Below are 10973 nucleotides of genomic sequence, written 5' to 3' on the forward strand. Positions count from 1 at the left end.
GGCATATTGAGTGTAGCACCTTAACAGCATCATCTTTTAAAATTTTAAATAGTTCAGCTGGAATACCATCACTTCCACTGGCCTTGTTATTTGCAGTGCTTTCTAAGGCCCATTTGACTTCACTCTCCAGGATGTCTGGCTCAAGGTCAGCAACCCCACTACCTGGGGTGTACGAGGCATCCATTTCTTTCTGGTATAATTCCTCTGTGTATTCTTGCCACCTCTTCTTGATGTCTTCTGCTTCTGTTAGGTCCTTACCACTTTTGTCCTTTATTATGGCAATCTTTGAACGAAATGTTCCTTTCATATCTCCAATTTTCTTGAACAGATCTCTGGTTCTTCCCATTCTGTTGTTTTCCTCTATTTCTTTGCATTGCTCGTTTAAGAAGGCCTTCTTGTCTCTCCTTGCTATTTTTTGGAAATCTGCATTCAATTTCCTGTATCTTTCTCTATCTCCCTCGCATTTTGCTTGCCTTCTCTCCCCCGCTATTTGTAAGGCCTCATTGGACAGCCACTTTGCTTTCTTGCATTTCCTTTTCATTGGGATGGTTTTCGTTGCTGCCTCCTGTATAATGTTGCGAGCCTCCATCCATAGTTCTTCAGGCACTCTGTCTAGCAAATCTAAATCCTTAAACCTGTTCCTCACTTCCACTGTGTATTCATAAGGGATTTGATTTAGATTGTATCTTACCGGCCCAGTGGTTTTTCCTACTTTCTTCAGTTTAAGCTTGAATTTTGCTATAAGAAGCTGATGATCCGAGCCACAGTCAGCTCCAGGTCTTGTTTTTGCTGACTGTATTGAGCTTCTCCATCTTTGGCTGCAGAGAATATAATCAATCTGATTTCGATGCTGCCCATCTGGTGATGTCCATGTGCAGAGTCGTCTCTTGTGTTGTTGGAAAAGCGTGTTTGTGATGACCAGCTTGTTTTCTTGACAGAACTCTATTAGCCTTTGCCCTGCTTCATTTTGCTCTCCAAGGCCAAACTTGCCCGTTGTTCCTTTTATCTCTTGATTCCCTACTTTAGCATTCCAATCCCCTATAATGAGAAGAACATCCTTCTTTGGTGTCGCTTCTATAAGGTGTTGTAAGTCTTCATAGAATTGGTCAATTTCAGTTTCTTCAGCACCAGTAGTTGGTGCATAAACTTGGATTACTGTTATGTTAAAAGGTCTGCCTTGGATTCGTATCGAGATCATTCTATCATTTTTGAGATTGCATCCCAGTACAGCTTTCGCCACTCTTTTGTTGACTATGAGGGCCACTCCATTTCTTTTCCGGGTTTCTTGCCCACAGTAGTAGATATGATGGTCATCCGAACTGAATTCGCCCATTCCTGTCCATTTTAGTTCACTGATGCCCAGGATGTCAATATTTATTCTTGCCATCTCATTTTTGACCACATCCAACTTACCCAGGTTCATGGTTCTTACATTCCAGGTTCCTATGCAATATTTTTCTTTACAGCATTGGACTTTCCTTTCGCTTCCAGGCATATCTGCAACTGAACGTCCTTTCAGCTTTAGCCCAGCCGCTTCATCAGCTCTGGATCTACTTGTACTTGTCCTCCGCTCTTCCCCAGTAGCATGTTGGACGCCTTCCGACCTGAGGGGCTCATCTTCCAGCGTCATAACTTTTATATGCCTGTTGTCTTTGTCCATGGAGTTTTCTTGGCAGGGATACTGGAGTGGCTTGCCGGTTCCTCCTCCAGGTGGATCACGTTTGGTCAAAACTCTCCACTATGACCTGTTCATCTTGGGTGCCCTGCTCGGCATAGTTCATAGCTTCTTTGAGTTACTCAGAGGCAAGGCAGTGATCCATGAAGGGGCTCTGCCTCCTTAGCAAACTACAATTCCCATGATGCTTTGAGGGAAGCCATGACTCTTTAAAAAAGCCGTGACTTTAAATGCTTGGAGTGAGTGTGGCCCTGATGGGTTACTGGTAAAACAATAGGATTTTTAAATTAAAAAACACAGCCTAATAAAATCATTAAACTTTCCAGAAACAGTTGAAGATGTTTTTGTTCTCTCAGACTTTCCCAGTTGGGTAAATGGGTCTTCATGACGAATATCTGCTTCTTAACATTTCAGTTTTGCTTCTGGTGTATTGCTTGTTTGTTTATGTGTGTGTGCTTAACAGTTTTTAATTATCTCATGTACAAATCACCTTGAAACAGTGGTTTAGAAGGTAAATATTATTACTAATATTATTACAGATAATGCTTTATTATTATTACAACTAAATAAATATTATTGTGAAGTAAAAATATGATTACTAAGGATGCCTTATTATTACTAAGACAATAATGTTGTTATTAAGTGTAAGAATCCAAATAACAACATTGCAATGCCTCACTTTTTGCTCTGTCTCTGTTGTGGGGAAAGGTTTGACTGTGTGAGCTTTGAACTCAGCACTGGCCTCCCCCCCCCCCGGAAAAGATGTAGAGCAGAATTTAAACCGAAATTCGGTGTTCCCTCACTCCCTCATTCTCGTTCACTGGGTTTTCTGATGATGTGCTTCAGCTCCGAAGCTTTCGCGAACGAGCATCGTGGATCCTTTGGACCTTCCCATGCCGATTCGCCTCCTTTTCCCACGATCATTTAACCTTCGGGAGGCAAGACCTTTTTGCTTCTCATGCTGTCTTAACCCTCTCTCTGCTGCAGCCCTGAACAGAAAGCATAAGACATCAAGTGTTCAGGCCGATGAAGACCCAATAGTAGGGACTGGTCCGTGGGGGCAAGGGGGGCACTGCCTTACCAACCCCCCGTCTGCCCACAGCCAGTCCCCACCTGCCCGTCTTCCTCCCTAAAATCAGCCAGGGTAGGGCACTGCCCATCACTGGCTCTTGGTCTACTTATTGCTGGCCTCCAAGCCTTCTGCCCTAGTAGTCTCTATGGGTACCAGCCACAGTCATTAAGACTACAAATCCCATGGTGCTGTGTGGCTGCACTACAAACATGCCTGCACACAGACACATTAAATAAGTTGGCGTTCTTGTTATTAAACATACCAAGAAAAAAGCACACCAAGAACTCAGGCCAATGTAGGTTTCAGTAGTGGTCCCTACTTGCAAATCAAGAGTCAATTACTGGTATGACAAAAACTAATCAATTCAAACGTATGTATTCTGACAAGGATTATAAACTCAAATAGAGATTACAAACTCTAACAGGGATTACAAGCTCAAACTCATAAGAATATGTATAACACAATAATTTGTTGCAGAATTAGAAATAAGACAAAAAAATTTTTTTTCCTTCCAGTAGCACCTTAAAGACCAACTAAGTTAGTTCTTGGTATGAGCTTTCGTGTGCATGCACACTTCTTCAGATACACACGAAAGCTCATACCAAGAACTAACTTACCGGTAGTTGGTCTTTAAGGTGCTACTGGAAGGAAAAAAAATTTTTTTGTTTTGACTATGGCAGACCAACAAGGCTACCTATCTGTAATTAGAAATAAGAGTTAGAAATCACTAACATGATCTTTACCCATAAACTCTTATTTCTAATTCTGTAACGAATTAGCTCAGTTTCACCAGCAACAGGGACTCATCTGCTCTTCCCTGCCCTTAAGTAGCAACAGGCTGGGGAAAACAATGGCCACAAAATGTGCAAGATTGGGGGGTTGGGGGGGGAGTTATGAACATGTATTCTTCCATTTCCCCCTCCAAAGCAGGCCAGGGCATAGATGCACAAAATTACATTTCTCCTTAGAAAGGGTCTGCATATGCCTATTGCCATGTATAAAAAGGTAAAGGGACCCCTGACCATTAGGTCCAGTCGTGACCAACTCTGGGGTTGCGGCGCTCATCTCACTTTATTGGCCGAGGGAGTTGGCATACAGCTTCCGGGTCATGTGGCCCTCATGACTAAGCCGCTTCTGGCGAACTAGAGCAGCGCACGGAAACGCTGTTTACCTTCCCGCCGGAGCAGTACCTATTTATCTACTTGCACTTTGAGGTGCTTTTGAACTGCAAGGTTGGCAGGAGCAGGGCCTGAGCAACGGGAGTTCACCCCATCGTGGGGATTCGAACCATCAACCTTCTGATCGGCAAGCCCAAGAGACTCAGTGGTTTAGACCACAGCCCCACCCGTGTCCCCATCACAGTTTTATGAAGGGGCAAAAACATAAATTCCAGGGGTTTTGCTTTCTGAAGGAAACATGATACTTCTGGTTCCTCAATAGGTTTCAGCGCCCTCAGAAAAAGCAGTTCCTGTGAGGCATATGATCAAGGCCTGTATTTTAAAATAGGCTTAAAGATATATTTGCAAATGTTTTTATTCCAGGCAGAAGACCAGCTGGCTAAGGACTTTGGCAGATGTTTATCCTCCTGGACAAGGGCCCCCCTGATTTATAGCAGGAGCCAAAATTCTCAAAGTTGTAAAAGGGAATTATAGGCTGGGAGCAAAAAGGTTACACTGACCCCACATATTACAGAATACAATCAAGCTGCAAAAACACTAATTAAGAGTTAGTAAATAGTAGGATTTGTTGTTTAACAGAAAATAATACCATGTGCCTCCCATTAGGCTTTAGCCACACTTTCCTAAGGTTAAAGGGCAAGAGCTAATAGAAACAGCAGCTGGCTTGAAAGGGGGGTGTAAATTTAAGGGGTTGCTTTTGGAAAGTGTTTTTACTAAGTTTCTTTTTACTTTGAAAAGGCCTTTGCTTCTAAAAATCTATATATGTTATGTATGAAATATATTGGCTTAAATGTAATTATGCAAAGGATTTAGAAAGTAAGAAATGTTAGATTCTTATTTCATTGATGGTGTGTGAGAATGTGAACCCAAGATCTGTTTAAGACAGAATGAGCCATCTGTTTTAGCCATCTATTTTGGAGTGAATAGGGCAATAGGGCAATAGGGTAATAAGGGCAAAAGGTGATCTGGTAATTAAGGTGCCTTGTTGAGGCAAATGTAAGATATATGGCTACTTGTTTGCCATTTATAGATAGAAGGAAATATAGCTCTTTGTCTCCCATAAAAGGTAATAGGAAATGGGTGTATCTTTTATGATTGGTTCTAGCAAACAGCCAATAGGAATTTCAACCAGGCTGATTGGACAGAGGCAGCCAAAGGAGGAGCAAGGGGGCTGGGCTGAGGAAATATAAGTGCTGGCCATCAGGGCTGGAGTGGGCAGAGCTTTGGTAACCATATACCACTGTGTCTCTCATTTATTTGTCTGACAAATAAATTATTATTTTAATTTCTCTATTGCTGCGTTGAATATTTCATTCCAGCTAAGCGTTAACCACAAGCAGGGTGCTACACCTGGGGTACACTGGGGGTAAATGAGGAAAGCAACAACGTATTACAGTTTTTTCCTAAAGGCTGGTATCAAAAGCCTGTAATTTTAATTAAGTCCACAATGCTGGGTAGCAGACTTTTCTTAAGGATTGCAGTCTAAACTTTCTACTTCTTCCTAATAGCTGAAGTACTTTATGGACAAATGGTTATGTTCATAGGTGCCAGCAACAGCAGTTTGACTGGCTAAATCAGCTGTGGGGAACATTTGACCCTCCAGATGTTGCTAAACTCCAACTCCCTTCATCCCTGCCTATGTTCAGCAACATCTGGAGGGTCAAAGATTCCCCACACTTGGACTAACCCCCACTCCCAAGTGCTAGTAGCTATCAAAAACCCTCTCCTCCATCAATATCTCCAATCCTCTTTTAAAGAAAGAACATAATTTATTCCCACAAATATTGGGGAGGGGGGAGGGAATACCCTTTACTCTCCCATTCTTTTCAAGCCACCTCTATTTCTTGCTTCTTCGCTGTCTTTCTCCTTTCCTAAAATCTCCTGAATTTCCTTCTTTCGCTGCTATTTTTTCATCACTTCCTGCCTGCCTCTTTCTCTGTGATTCTCTTCCCTTCTTTGTGTTCTTTCAGTTGCAAGAATTTCTGGGGGCGGCCAGAGCTGCTGTACTTCTGCAGAAGGGGAAGGGAAGCTTAAAATACATCCTGGCCACTCCCCTCCATCTCCACCCCCCCCCCCAATATGTGGTTCCTGCACCCTGGGTCAAAGTCCTGCTTCGTGTCTCTCCCAGCTGGTGCCAGGGGGTGTGTACGTCTAGAAGAGGTTTCAGGAAGCATTTAAACCAGTGCCCTATTTTCCTTTCCAAGTGTGCCGTCCAAAAAACACACATCGCCCTTGCCAGCTCCTTTCTTGCCACAAGCAAGCCGACCTCTCAGGCGGGGTTGCAATTCTTCCTTCCTCGCAAACCATCATTATCATCATCTCTTTATTGCAGTCAGTGGACCAGAAATAAACGGACACACCACCACAAAAACTTAAATGCAAAAAAAGGGAAAAGTGCTAATGTAGAAACAAGCAGCCTGAGTTATTATCTACCGTTTTTTGCTGAGAGATGGAGAATGGAAAGGCAGTTCGTACCACGCAGCCCCACCCATTTCCTGAGCCGATACACTGATGGTCAGAAGAGTGATTCAGCGGCTGTTACAATGATCTCATCTCACTGTACAAAAAAAAAAGTGTATGGAGCACTGGGCAGGATCAGACCCAAACAGTTGGTCTGCCCGGCCCACCCAGTATCCTGTTTCCAACCCAGTGGGTCAGATGCCTCTGGGAAGCTCATCACACGTGCGGCTTTCTCTGCACCAGATCTGGGATCAGCACAAAGAAACAGACCTTTGTGCACACACAAAAAAAGCCACAAGGAACAAGAACACCACACTGCTCTGGTTAACTGGCCGAGAAGAGGCCGCAACCATTGGCTCAGAGCTCTTCAGAAGCACCCACCCATTGTGAAAGGGCAGGAAAATTGCCCCCAGCATGTATGGGTAAATCCAGTGCTATTTTTCTTTTAGAAATGTTTGAGGGTACTCTCAATTTGATTCGAGAAAAATCACCATTTTATAGTTCATATTGGGAAAAATAAATACAGTAAATGGACAAAAGTATGCTGTCTAGGTTTATCATTGCTTTTCTTGGGAGAAAAGCAATGACAAACCTAGACAGCATCTTAAAAAGCAGAGACATCACCTTGCCAACAAAGGTCCGTATAGTTAAAGCTATGGTTTTCCCAGTAGTGATGTATGGAAGTGAGAGCTGGACCATAAATAAGGCTGATCGCCGAAGAATTGATGCTTTTGAATTATGGTGCTGGAGGAGACTCTTGAGAGTCCCATGGACTGCAAGAAAATCAAACCAATCCATTCTGAAGGAAATCAGCCCTGAGTGCTCACTGGAAGGACAGATCCTGAAGTTGAGACTCCAAGACTTTGGCCACCTCATGAGAAGAGAAGACTCCCTGGAAAAGACCCTGATGTTGGGAAAGATGGAGGGCACAAGGAGAAGGGGACGACAGAGGACAAGATGGTGGGACAGTGTTCTCGAAGCTACAAACATGAGTCTGACCAAACTGCGGGAGGCAGTGGAAGACAGAAGTGCCTGGCGTGCTCTGGTCCATGGGGTCACGAAGAGTCGGACACGACTAAATGACTAAACAACAACAACAAAGATTCACAAAATGTTTAGGGGTATGTGTACCCCCAGAAAAAAGCACTGGGTAAATCATGTACAGTTGTACCTTGGCTCCTGAACACCTTGGGAGTCGAATGTTCCAGCTCCTGAACGATCGAAAACCGGACGGTCGAACGTTCTTTTGGAAGCCGAATGTCTGACGGGGCTTCCAATTGGCTGCAGGAGCTTCCTGCAGCCAATCAGAAGCCGCGCTTTGGTTTCCGAACGTTTCAGAAGTCAAATGGACTTCAGGAACGGATTCCGTTCGACTTCCGAGGTACAACTGTACTAATTTTTGTTTCCCGTTAACTGAGCTGATGGACCGAAGGATGGAGAGACTTGTGATTCCTGGTGGGGGAATCAAGCCATGTTTGCCTTGCCAAGGAGAGAATGGAGATTAGCAGGCAGCAAGTCCAGCAGCTTCGCCAAGAGCGAGAAATGTCAAGATGTACGGAATTGCACAGTGTGCCTTCCCAGATCTATTTATTTGCTGGGCTTGCGCATTCGCACGCTCCCAGTTTTCCGCTCAATTCATTTTTCTCAGGTGCAGTTCCAGCCAATATTCACAAAGGCCCGAAAGCCGCCAAAACCTCACATTCTTCTGTTTGGCGTTTCCGCTGTGATATTTCACACCGCCGGTGGGAAGGTTCTCCTTCAAAGCCCAAGTGGTTTCCTAGGCACGTTTACCTGGGAAAGAGCCCCATTTGCAAGCCTCACATCTGCATCGATCTGCACATTTCTTGGTGTCGCTCCCTTGTTTTGATTTTCACAGAGGCCTTCAGGCAGTTCCTTCCCTGCGAGAAGTGAAGCTACAGGGAACCAGGCAGAGGGCCTTTTCGGTAGTGGTGCCTGCCCTGTGGAACGCCCTCCCGCCAGATGTCAAGGAAATAACTATCTGACTTTCAAAATACACCTGAAGGCAGTGCTGTACAGGGAAGTTTTCGATGCCGCACTGTGTTTTAATTTCCTGGGAGCTGCCCAGAGTGGCTGGGGTAACTCCATCAGATGGGTGGCTAAGTAATAATAATAATAATAATAATAATAATAATAATAATAATGGCATTTGTATCTCACCCTCTTTCTCCAAGATGGCATACATTGTTTCCCCCCTCCTCCTTTCATTCCCACAACAACTTTGTGAGGTACGATAGGTTGAGAGTGAACAACTGGCCCAAAGTCCCTCCGTGGGCTTCAGTTTAAAGAATTAAGATGCTTAATCTTTGTTCAATTAAAAAGCACACAGCATCTAGTGTCGTGCATTACGATTGCCACCAGAGACAGAAAAATCATTAAGCGATCCACCCGATTTTTCTGACGGAAAAGAAGTTAATAAATAATAATAATAATAATAATAATAATAATAATAATAATAATAATAATAATACTTTATTATTTATACCCCACCCATCTGGCTGGGTTTCCCCAGCTACTCTGGTTGGCTTCCAACCAAATATTAAAAACATGATACAGCATTAAACATTAAAAGCTTCCCTAAAGCTGGCGTCCTGGTAAGATTACAGAGGAGTCCATCTAAACCACCACTCCCCAGCATATTTCTTGCCAATGTGAGATCTCTTGCCAACAAGATGGATGAATTGAGGTTGCAGGCAGCAAAGAACAGCCTTGTAAAAGATTGCTGCGTTTTATTTGTCATTGAGACATGGCTTCAACCGTCCATACCAGACACAGCTATTCAGTTGGAAGGCTGGGTGGTACATCGTCATGACCGAGGCATGGACTTCGGAAAAACTAGAGGAGGGGGGCTGTGCGTATATGTGAACAAATGCTGGTCCAATAATTCTAAGACTGTGGGCAGTCACTGTTCACCGGATTTGGAATATGTGGCTGTTAAATGTAGACCAGCCTATCTCCCTAGGGAGTTTACAGCTGTTATGTTAACTGGTGTGTACGTGCCACCAGATGCCAATGCCAACTTGGCTTTGGGACGCCTGCAGAGCCTTATCAGCAGCCAGCAAGACAAGTATCCTGAAGCTGTGCACATCATTGCGGGAGACTTCAACCATGTAGAACTTAAAACAGTGCTCCCAACGCTCTATCAGCATGTGAAATGTCCCACAAGAGGGGACAAGACACTAGATAAAGTTTATTCGAATGTAAATCACGGCTATAGGGCTTTACAGCTGCCACACTTGGGCCAGTCCGACCATATGTCTTTGTTCCTGGTACCAGCATATATCCCACTCAGGAAACGGGCTCCCACAATATTAAAATCTGTTAAAATCTGGCCTGAAGGTGCTATTCACCAGCTGCAGGACTGTTTTGAGAGAACTAATTGGGATATTTTCGATCGTTCAGACCTGGAGGAGCACACGGCGGCAGTTCTGTGCTATATCAATCACTGCACAGACACTGTCACAGTAAACAAATCCATCCGGTTTTATCCCAATCAGAAACCCTGGATGAATAGAGAGGTCCAGGGCCTGTTGCGGGAAAGGAACAGGGCTTTCAGGTCAGGCGAGGTGCAGCTTTACAGTGTGGCAAGAGCAAACTTGAAGAGGGGCATTCGACAGGCAAAACGGGATTATAGGCTGAGGATTGAGGATAATTTAAGGAGCAACAACACAAGACAGATGTGGCAGGGGATTCAGCACATTACCAACTACAAACCTAACCTTGGTGCTGTCGACGGTGACCCTTTGCTGGCGGAGGAGCTTAACCTCTTCTTTGCTCGCTTCGAGAAGGAGCCACCTGAGACGCCGGTATTACAGCCACCAGCCCTTAGGGGCCCCTCATTCACGGTAGAGGAGCATGAGGTGAGAAAGGTATTGAGGATGGTGAATCCGAGGAAGGCGGCTGGACCTGATGGCATCACTGGAAAGGTGTTGAAGGGCTGTGCGGATCAGCTGGCGAGGGTCTTTACTAAGATCTTCAACAAGTCCTTACACCAGTCTATTGTCCCACCCTGCCTGAAGTCGTCAACTATTGTCCCTCTGCCCAAAAAATCCACAATCAGTAGTTTGAACGACTACAGACCAGTTGCACTGACTCCAATCATCATGAAGTGTTTTGAGAAACTGGTGCGCCGTCATATTATTTCCTGTCTTCCATCAACTTTTGACAACTACCAGTTTGCATACAGGGCAAATAGATCCACAGAGGACGCTATCACCACCACTCTCCATGCTGCTCTGTCCCATCTGGAGCAGCCGGGGAGTTATGTGAGGCTGCTGTTTGTGGATTTTAGCTCAGCTTTTAACACTATTCTCCCCCATAGACTGGTGTCCAAGCTAGAGGCGATTGGACTCTCCAACTCCACCTGTCTCTGGGTCTTGGATTTTTTGTCAGAACGTTCTCAGAGGGTTAGAGTAGGGTCACATATGTCCACAGCCCTTAGCCTTAACACCGGCTCACCACAGGGTTGTGTGTTGAGTCCCCTGCTCTATGCTCTCTATACGTATGACTGTACAGCCATCTATTCCAGCAACAAAATCATCAAGTTTGCTGATGACACTACGGTGGTAGG

Source organism: Podarcis filfolensis (assembly GCF_964270895.1).
Source record: "Podarcis filfolensis genome assembly, chromosome: 9".
NCBI classification, from domain to species: Eukaryota; Metazoa; Chordata; class Lepidosauria; order Squamata; family Lacertidae; genus Podarcis; species Podarcis filfolensis.